Source organism: Nicotiana sylvestris, chromosome 5 (assembly GCF_000393655.2).
Source record: "Nicotiana sylvestris chromosome 5, ASM39365v2, whole genome shotgun sequence".
Taxonomy (NCBI): Eukaryota; Viridiplantae; Streptophyta; class Magnoliopsida; order Solanales; family Solanaceae; genus Nicotiana; species Nicotiana sylvestris.
In genome coordinates this window covers 182,410,168-182,421,387 of record NC_091061.1, presented here as the reverse complement: position 1 = coordinate 182,421,387, position 11,220 = coordinate 182,410,168, and the positions used below count along the sequence as shown (strand labels likewise).

Here is an 11,220-nt window from a genome sequence, read left to right as displayed (position 1 = left end):
CACGTAACTGCTTATTTTTTAAATCAGTTTTAACACTTAAAAGTGCTTTTCAACACCTAATGCTTATCAGCTACTCTAAATCAACTAAGCTAAACGGGCTCTATGTTGTTCTTCTCCATCTCTACTTTCACTCTCTTGTTTTAATAACTATGTTTTTTGCTTTGATATCTATTTTTGATTAATTTTTATCTGTTTTTGCTTTGATATCTATTTTTTGATTACTCAAAAAGCATCTATGATGCTATTTTGTTCTTTTATAATCCGTTTTGATCTGTGATGATATATTTAGCTCACCCGGCTTTGCTTTTTATGCAAAGATGAGAGTTTACTAGATCTGAGATTTGTTAACTTGTTTGTAGTATTAGCGTGTGTGCTACCCATTTTAATCTAAGTAAAAGATAAATAGCTATTATCAAATTTTATTATAATGTTTTGGAGTTTAATTAATTCTATATGAAACTTATTTTCAATGATAGTGGTTATTTTTCATAATTGTTGTAAATATATTTTTTTACATTAAATGGCTATTTGTTTACTCAAGTTAAATGTTTATTGTTGTATTTTTCAATTTATAACAACCAGTGATCGATTTTTCCTCATTCCTATAATGTCTAAAGGATTGGTGCCCAATTTGGGCTGGCCCGCCGATCTCTATCGGACCATTAATCCATTTTGTCCATCCAATCGTGCATTCTCCAGAGCCATATTTTTTATTATATATTAGAAAGGATTTCATCCCAAACCCCAACTTCACATACTCTAAACCCTAAGCTGCTGAAAAAACTCCAATCGCCTATAATGTCTTCAGATAACGTATGCTTTCCTTGCCACAATCTTTTGAATTCTACTGACTGTAAGGGCTGTCCTTTTTGTGATCAACAACAACAACAACAATCCAGTATAATCCCACTTAGTGGGGTATGAGGAGGGTAGTGTGTACGCAGATCTTACCCCTACCTAGGGTAGAAAGACTGTTTCCAAATAGACCCCGGCATCCTTCCCTCCAAGAACTTCCCACCTTGCTCTTGGGGAGACTCGAACTTACAACCTTTCGGTTGGAAGTGACGGTTGCTTACCATCAGAGCAACCCCTCTTGTCTTTTAGTGATCATTTTGACGAATCAAACCTCGATACCCTCACTCGATTGGTTCATTTCTTCGGAGGAATCGGGTTCTTTTCATCAAAAATCGCTTGAAAGAGGATTCTGTTTTGCCAAAAAGATCCCAAAGGTGGTTGTTGGGCCTATATAATCTCCCTTGAAAGGTATTGAAATGTGACTTGTAATTTTTATTTTATATTTTTTCGTTTAAGCAATTTTTACTTAGAAATTTTTTGTTGATCAATTTTTTTTTAGGCAACTTGAAGAACTTAAAATTGCAACCAAGAGCACTATATCTTCTCTTGTTTCTGATCCTTTTTTGGGTCTCCACGAGGTAATTTTTTTTGTCATGGATTAGTGTGATAGATAAATGCTTTTAAAGTATTTGTTATTATCTTAGATTCTGTTCTTCTTTTTGTTGTTTTTACGACCTAGTGCAGATAATATGTTTGTTTTATTGGTCCTGGAACCTTTAATCTAAAGTATTTCTTATTCTATGAGATTTCTCTGCTTGACTTTGTTGTTATTTCCGTTGTTTTATAGGAGGTAGTTCAGAAAATAGTTTTGTTTTATTGAATGTTATATTTGGGCCTTTAACCTTTAATATAAAGTTTTTATTATTATATTAGATTTTTCTTATTTCCATCTTTCTGAGCTGAGGGTCTATCGGAAATAGTCTCTCTGCCCTATCGGGTAGGGGTAAGGTCTGCGTACACATTACTCTCCCCAGATCCCACCTGGTGGGATTTTACTGGATAGTTGTTGTTGTTGTTGTTGTATTTCTCTGCTCGTCTTTGTTGTTCTGTCTGTTGTCTTTTTAATGAGGTAGTTCATAAAATAGGTTTGTTTTATTGAATGTTATATGTGGTCCTGGAACCTTTAATAAGTTTTAACTTGATGTTTAGTCTGTCTTATTTTGCATGCTGTGTGTCTTTGCTTTTGTTTCTTTGGTTTCATTGTGTTTGTTTCTTTGCTTTTGTCTGGTTTGTTGCTTAAGCCTGTTTTCTTAGATCTTATCATTTACGTATATGTTGTTGGTTTACCCCTGTTTAGCCTGTCACATTCTTGCTAGATGCTGACATTCATAGCATTAAGGATTGTGTGTTTTACGTTAAATGTAAAACATGTAATCGTTCGGTTACTGTTTGTGAGGAAGAGCTTTAGTTGTCCTCACTGCATGGGGAAAGATCATGGTACTGTTAGGTATGTCTAATAACATATTTGTGTTCTCTGTTTTTTTTGTGTTTGTGGTTAATTTGGTTGTATATTAAGTTCTTATTTTATTGCAGATGTTCTTTGTCTTTTGAAGTAGTTGATGCTAGCAAGGAAACGCTGTTATTAACTGCATTTGACCAGCAAGTTGGGATAATCTTTAAATATCCTTTTGAGGAAGTTCTCTTATATTTTGAGTCAAAATACTGAAGTAAGAAATGACTTAATTGTTTTGTTTGTGTATAGTGTGTTAATATTATACTAAGGTTATTTTACTGTCGTTGTAGATTGTTGCCGAGTCTATTATTCCAAGATTGGTTCCAATGTTGGGGAAATTTGTTTTTCGTATTCAACCTATACCAGTTCCTAATGGCGATGACGTGACCCAATATATATTTGTGTTGTTGAAGCCATACCTAATGGCTATGTTGGGCAACTTCCAAGCCAGCACGAAGCTGTACCGGAGTCTGAATCTGTTAAGAAATTGCCTGCTGAAGCCCCAAACAATGATGCCTTAGCTTTGGGACAACCAATGGATGTGTCTCCTCCAAGGACTGATGTAGTTGAAGTGGTGGTGCCTGCACTCAATACTGGTATAGCAGCTCCGGACCAAGAAGGTGGATCTTGAAGAGTAGGAAGAAGATCCACCTTTAACTGGATAATAACATACCAAAAGCAGAGCATTTCAAGAGTGCTTTCAAATGTACTAAAGACTACTTTCAGATAATATAAAAAAAGACTAGGGTGCAATAATTGCACTATTAGACAAGCTATACCAAACACTTTAGCAATTCATAACACTGCTTCCAAATATTATAAAAATATTGAATCATTCACTGCAAGATATCAAGGTGCATTATCATTTGAACCAACAGTTTCCCCCATCTGGCTAGGAGGTGTCTCGGCCACCACTTCATCATCATCATGCCCCGGAGATAAGGCACCAGCTTGGGGAGGTCGAGTGTCCTCAGGGTAGGATGATGTCCCACCTACTTGGTCCAGAGCTGCACCAGCATTGTGTGCAGGCACCGCTGCAACAACAACATGCCTTGAAGATGTAGGTGGCGTGTTCGACACATAGCTACCAATATTGAGTAGCCTTGAAGTCGAACACGCCACCTACATCTTCAAGGCATGTTGCTGTTGCAGCGGTGCCTGCACACAATGCTGGTGCAGCTCTGGACCAAGCGGTGCCTGCACTCAATACTGGTATAGCTCTGGACCAAGAAGGTGGATTTTCTTCCTACTCTTCAAGGCTACTCAATATTGGTAGATATGTGTCGAACACGCCACCTACATCTTCAAAGCATATTGCTGTTGCAGCGGTGCTTGCACACAATGCTGGTGCAGCTCTGGACCAAGTAGGTGGGACATCATCCTACCCTGAGGACACTCCACTTCCCCAAGTTGGTGCCTTATCTCCGGGGCATGATGATGATGAAGTGGTGGCCGAGACACCTCCTAGCCAGATGGGGGAAACTGTTGGTTCAAATGATAATGCACCTTGATATCTTGCAGTGAATGATTCAATATTTTTGTAATATTTGGAAGCAGTGTTATGAATTGCTGAAGTATTTGGTATAGCTTGTCTAATAGTGCAATTATTGCATCATAGTCTTTTTTTTATATTATCTGAAAGTAGTCTTTAGTACATTTGAAATGCTCTGTTTTTGGTATGTTATTATCCAGTTAAATGTAGTTTGCTAATTAGTTGTATTATGCGGTTTCTCATCATTCTCATGACACTATCTTCCCCAAATTCCATTTGTTGGACTATACTTAGTTTATCGTAGTTGATGTAAAGTTTTTGCATATTTCTCATGAAGTTGAGGAATCAGTAGGGATTGCATATATACCGTGCCAGTTGTAGGTTAAGATTATTTTTAACTTCATTTGTGGTCATAAACTTGGTTTCTTTTGTAACACTTGAAGCTGTAAATTAAATGGATAAGATAGGGACGCTTGAAGCTGTATATTAATAGCTAAATCCATTAAATATTTTGATGAACAAAGGTGAAAAAATTATTTCAGTGTATTATATTGGACGATTCTTGAATTGTGCTTATTTCACTAATCATGATTATGACATTAAAAAGGAATTTCACTCGCGAAAGAACACTACAAGTTGTTTTTACCTCATAGATATGATTAATTATACATTTCAAGGGAGGACTTTCTAGTCAATCACATCATTAATTAATAAAAAACTTCTTTTTTATGTGTCAAATCAACCAAAAAAAATGATTTAAAGTGAACCGGAGAGAGATGCATGATGAATTTGACTAATCGTATAAATTAGATTACATCAATTTAATATTTTAATAATAAAATTAAAATATTTTTAAAAAATTTCTCTCTATCTTTATAAGGTTGGGGTAGGGTTTGCGCAAAAACTATCCTTCCAAAGTCACATGGGATTACACTAATTTGTTGTTGTATATTTAAAAATTATATAAAAAGTACAACACGTTCATTTCTTTTTTATGTCATTATAACGGAAAATATGTATTTAAATGTTAGTAAATTCTATATAGTTTTAATCTCGAGATATGAAACATAGGACGGAGGGAGTTTCGATAATGGCGTAATTAAGAAATAAATCTTAACTTAAGGAATGAATCTATCTGATCAACAAGTAATAGATGAAGGAATCCAATTTCATTTGCCGCAGCATTTTCGTATTATATTGGCACCTTTTTTTTTTAGGTTTTTTATTTGGTATTCGGTACCTGCATTGGAGCACAACAATATATTTGAATTCACGTTGCGTAGGGCCTCATTATCAAAGATTTTTTCATACCAAAGATTTTTCCATACGTAGGGCTTGAATCTGAGACTTCTGGTTAAGAGAAAAGCATTCCATCCATCCACTGCACCACATTTTTTGGTAGGAGCAGATTTAGAATGTCGATGACAGGTTCAATTGAACCTATAACTTTCGACGCGGATTAATATATTATATGTAAAAATTCGTTATAATTACATAAATAATAAATTCAACACATAAATTTAAAAATATAATAAATTCAATGCTAAAATCTTAAAAGTTGAACCCATAAAATTTAAATATTAGATCCACCTTGGTTCTTTGGTGGTTATTAGCGTCTGAGTAACTAGATTAGCTGACCTTTTGAATTTCTTTACCTTTATTATTGATCCTATAAAGTATTTGAATATGAAATTAATTAATCAACATGTTTCTTTAAACTAGCATGATCTATGATGCTCCATCAATCAACATTAATTTTGTTACTCTAGCTTGTTATTTAAGTACTCAACTAGGTATAACAATCATTGAATCTGTTTCAAACATTACCCAATTAAATAGAATTTAATACTGTAGTCATTTTTTCTATAGAAAGCGATTGATAACAATTTTCTATAAATAAAATGTCCTTACATTATCAATATCATTAATCATTGATATGTGCCCGGTAACAATATTACTAATTTCAAATAGCATAACATAGTGTTTTTTATTCCATCCTTTTTAGTATCGTACGGGATTCTAATTGTTCTCGATTATAATAATGCAGTCAAATCTCTTTATAACAGTTTTGTTTGTTTCAAATATTTTTAGATACTATAGCAAATTGCTATTATAGAATATATATATTATATTCCTTCGGGGATGGCCGAGTTTGGAGGGCGGTCATCCGTACAGATGACCTGGGATCGATCACCCCTCAATGACTTTTGGGTCGAGCTTATCGCACATGGTTTGCCTAGTGCGGTTTACATCCCCTATGTGGTTTGCGGGCTATTACACAGTGAGGGGTTTACCCAGTTTGCACAGAGTGCACACTCGAAGGGCAAATGCTGTAGTTACTGCGGATTTTCCTAGGGTTCCAATTTTTTTTTTTTTATAATATAACATAAAATTTAGTTCCGGAAAAACTTGACGTTTATAGTGAAATGCTATTATATAATAATGTTATTGTATAGGTCAAAATGTGACCCCCCCCCCCCAATAATTACCGATATGAGTTATTTCGAAAGCTAAAGTATAAATTACAAGTAGTATGACCAATTGTAATCATTAATAATTCGTGGATACGGGACGTCATCAGGGAGGCTACGACCTGTCTATCGTCGCACGAGCCATATACCGACGTGGTCACGGCCACTTATCGCCAGCTCATCCAGCCTACAGCTATAAATACTAAGAGAAAGAACCCTAGAAGGGGGCTTCTTCTTCTTCTTCTTCTTCTTCTTCTTCACTACTACTCCCACAAAAGGGAGAACATACACAACATTACCCATACGATGGGAAAAAGGGAATACCATTGTAAAGCTCTGAACCTCTCCATGGAGAGGAAAGCTAAATTGATACTATTAATAAAAGCTCTTTACATATTTCTCCCTAGTTTCAAAGACTTGTTATTTTATTTCTTTCGTTTGGTCTTTTGATTTATTACGATCTGCTATGATTGGCCCTTGATTTATTGTGATTGTTTTATGCTCACGAAGTGTATGACAACTTCGAGCTAAACAATTTGGCGTCGTCTGTGGGGATTTCATAGCAGAATCGTGTAGTTCATCCTTGGACCAAAAAGGAAAGAAAACACCCAAAGGGGAAAGCAACCCAACTCGAACGAGCCAAAGCAACATAGCGGGTAAAGGGAACTCAAAAGTTTCGACAAGAACCTGAGTCCCGAGTCCCTCACCCCTCCATCTTCAAATAAGTGCGAGAAGAAGAAGAAGAAGTAGATCCCCTCCCTACGGGGAGAACGCATATAAGGTACCCATAACGGGGTAACCTATACAAACTAGTCGAGAAGACTACACACAAATCGTGCAAGATCTCAAATCGAAACCAACCCCCAACGCCCTACACACAATGGGTTATGCGGGAAGAAAAATATCAACTATAAGTTGAACCAGGACTCAGGCCATGCGCCTTTGCCATCAAAAGTTGCAAGATTCAACTACGATTAAACAACGACTCAGGCTATGTGCCTTCGCCCAAAAAGTTCAACTAAGAGTTGAACTTGAACTCAGGCCATGCGCCTTCGCCATCAAAAATAGCCAGATTCAACCACGGTTGAACAACGACTCGGGCTATGTGCCTTCACCTAAAAAGTTCAACTAAGAGTTGAACTGGGACTCAGGCCATGCGCCTTCGCCATAAAAAATTGCAAGATTCAACTACGGTTGAACAACGACTCAGGCTATGCGCCTTCGCCCAAAAAGTTCAACTAAGAGTTGAACTGGGACTCAGGCCATGCGCCTACGCCATCAAAAATTGCAAGATTTAACTACGGTTGAACAACGACTCAGGCTATGTGCCTTCGTCCAAAAAGTTCAACTAAGAGTTGAACTGGGACTCAGGCCATGCGCCTTAGCCATCAAAAATAGCAAGATTCAACCACGGTTGAGCAACGACTCAGGCTATGTGCCTTTGCCCAAAAAGTTCAACTAAGAGTTGAATTGGGACTCAGGCCATGCGCCTTCGCCATAAAAAATTGCAAGATTCAACTACGATTGAACAACGACTCAGGCTATGTGCCTTCGCCCAAAAAGTTCAACTAAGAGTTGAACTGGGACTCAGGCCATGCACCTTCGGCATAAAAATTGCAAGATTCAACCACGGTTGAACAACGACTCAGGCTATGTGCCTTCGCCCAAAATGTTCACTAAGAGTTGAACTAGGACTCAGGCCATGCGCCTTTGCCATAAAAAATAGCAAGATTCAACCACGGTTGAGCAACGACTCAGGCTATGTGCCTTCGCCCAAAAAGTTCAACTAAGAGTTGAACTGGGACTCAGGCCATGCGCCTTCGCCATCAAAAATTGCAAGATTCAACTACGGTTGAACAACGACTCAGGCTATGTGCCTTCGCCCAAAAAGTTCAACTAAGAGTTGAACTGGGACTCAGGCCATGCACCTTCGGCATAAAAAATTGCAAGATTCAACTACGGTTGAACAACGACTCAGGCTATGTGCCTTCGCCCAAAAAGTTCAACTAAGAGTTGAACTGGGACTCTGGCCATGCGCCTTCGCCATAAAAAATTGCAAGATTCAACTACGGTTGAACAACGACTCAGGCTATGTGCCTTCACCCAAAAAGTTCAACTAAGAGTTGAACTGGGACTCAGGCCATACGCCTTCGCCATCAGAAATTCTAAGGTTCAACTACGGTTGAACAACGACTCAGGCTATATGCCTTCACCCAAAAGGTTCAACTAAGAGTTGAACTGGGACTCAGGTTATACGCCTTCGCCGCCGCGAGCCCAATCTAGCTAAAAAAAAAAAGGCTGAACACCTTCGTCCTCAAATCTACAGAGTTCAACCCTGCTTGAACCAAAACTCAGGCCAGGCGCCCTCACTATTGGACGTAGCAAGGCCTGTTCCTCAACGGACGAAGAAACAAGTTAAGCACCCTCGCCATTCAAGTAAGTACGCCTAACTCGAACTAAGATTCGGGCCACGTAAATTTCGGTCACGGTCGAAATACAAGGCCGTTTCTTACCATCACGGCCAGTAGTTCGACCACGCCCGAACTGGGACTGAGGCTAAGTGCCGCTATCGCCGAATAACGGCTACAATTTGTTCACACCAAGTAAAAGAAAACGATAAGCATAACAAATTAGCTTTTAATCATGGCCAAGGCCATCGCTATTAACAACCAACCTAGTTTCTGACTAAGGCAAGCAAACGACTCGACAACAGTCGAAGTCACCTACCTGGCCAAAGCCATCAGCGTCATCCTGGCCAAGGCCATCAACGTCATCATGGTCAAGGCCATCGGCGCCATCACGACTAAGGACATAGGGGATTAACACGCCTGCCAGTAAAAACTCTGAGACAAAACCCCCCTTGAGCGCGCGCAAAAAGAAAAACTTAGGAACAAAAAAGATACAAAATAAACACAAGGCAGGTAAAGGAAAATAAAGTAGCATATATTTACATCTTTATTTACAACGGGTCATCCCCGCTTACATCCGGCCAAGGCCGGTAAAGAAAAAGAGAGTTAGCCAAACGGCAACGAAAACAAGAAAAACAAAACAAACATAACAAATCCTTTTTACTCGGCGCCGCCTGCGCCATCATCAGCATCACCAGCGCCCTCAGCGCCATCATCGACCCCTAGCGTAGCTGGGTCGAAGCCGCAGTCGGCACGAGCCTCACGAACCTTTTGACGGGCTTCTTCAATAGCGACCTCTAACACAATACCGGCCTCCCACAATCTTCTCTATACATCAAGTTAGGCCTCGGCAAACGTCTAAAGATCACGGGCTGGGCCAAAAGAAGCGGCCTGGTCCCTCAGGCGCTGGTTCTCGGCCTCCAAGGCCGTATTCCGATCCGCCGCAGTTTGGGCATCCCGTTCATAAACGCCAATGCGTTCCTCTAACGCCGCCTCTCGAAAAGTCGCAGTAGACCTCTGCAGCCCACGTTCCCTCTTGTTAACGCGGTTCTCCGCCTCCAGCGCTCTAACCCTCGACAAGGCGCCCTTCGCTTGCTGTAAGCACGTGATTTTTGCCCTATATGAGAATTACTCCCAAAAAATTCAAAAATAAAATGATTTTTCTTTGGTGTACAATTTTGTGATATTTTGAAGAATTATTTGTATTTGTCTGTGCGTGTTTATTCGCTAAATTAATAAAAAATACAAAAATATGTCGCATTTTGCATGTAGGATTTAATTCTACAATTGTTAGTAATTAAAATTGTTTTACAAAAATTAAAAATTACAAAAATAGGCATCGTTTGCATTTTTAGCATTTAATGTCCAAATATACAATTTTATGCTTAATTAATACTTAATTGTGCGTTAATTGTTATTGGGAGTTAATTTGCGCCTTTATAACTTAATTTAGTTCTTAATAATAGTTTAAGTATTTTTATAATTTAGTTTTAGAAAAATAAAAGAAGAAAAGAGAGCGAAAATATAAAGAAAGTCGGAATTGGGCCTCTTCTTCAATTTCAAGCTATAGGCCCAAAAAATGGCCCAATCTTCCCTACGACCCAGTCCATTTCGAACTGGGTCGACCCAGTCCATTAACCCAACACCCCTTCTTCATTTTTGTCCAACACAAAACAAAACCAAAAAAAAATAAAAAAATAAAAAAAAGTGAATTATCACTATTAATAGTTTTATTTTTTGTTTTTTTATATATATAAAAAAAATCCGAAAATATTTTATTTTATTTATTATTTTTATTTAAAAAAAAAATATATATATATATATATATATATATATATAGTAATTTCGGAAATGATTTTAAAAAAATAAAAAATAAAAAAATAAAAAAATGTAAAAGAATGTAGAAAATTTTAAAAAAAAGTAAAAAGTTTTAAAAAATTTAAAAGTAAAAGAAGGTTGGAATTAAAAAATAAATATAAAGATATCTGAAAATTTAAAAAATTTAAAGTAATTGAAAGTAGCATTTTTAAAAGAAAAAGAAAAGATAGTGGTTTATTTTTTAAAGAAAAGTTAAATAAAGTGAGATTCTCTTTTAAAAAAATAAAAAGTGGGATTTTAAATAAGATAAAGTAATTAAAGTTGGAATTTTAAAAATAAAAGTAAATAAAGGTGGGATTTCTTTTTCTAAAAAAATAAAAGCAATTTGTAAGTGGGATTTCTTTTAATTAAAAAATAATAAAATAATAAAAAACAAATCTGAAAATTTCGAAAATTTTGCTATAAATAGAAGAGAAAATTTAGGAAGAAGGGTGGAAAAAAAGAGAGGAAAAACTAGATAGAGAGAAGAAAAAAAGAGGGGGCGGAGTGAGAAGTATACACCCGATATACATTCTGTATACACTGAATATACAGGGGCAGAATTCATTTTGGAGAGTTTTGAAGTTGAAAAAAATAGTTACTGCTTCATTGCCTCGCTTAAGATCTGAAATAGTCAGAACCTTCCTGCCTTTTACTTCTTCACTATACTTGGAGTCGTTTATA

General features: G+C 37.0%; 1 long non-coding RNA gene across 1 annotated transcript; it reads left to right on the top strand.

The window, feature by feature from the left end:
- Positions 1-746: 746 nt before the first annotated feature.
- Positions 747-3,155, top strand: LOC104219494 (uncharacterized). The gene is made up of 5 exons (XR_011407474.1): positions 747-1,263; positions 1,355-1,433; positions 2,153-2,302; positions 2,389-2,522; positions 2,599-3,155. It is a non-coding gene; the product is annotated as an uncharacterized lncRNA (long non-coding RNA).
- The last annotated feature ends 8,065 nt before the right edge of the window (positions 3,156-11,220 follow it).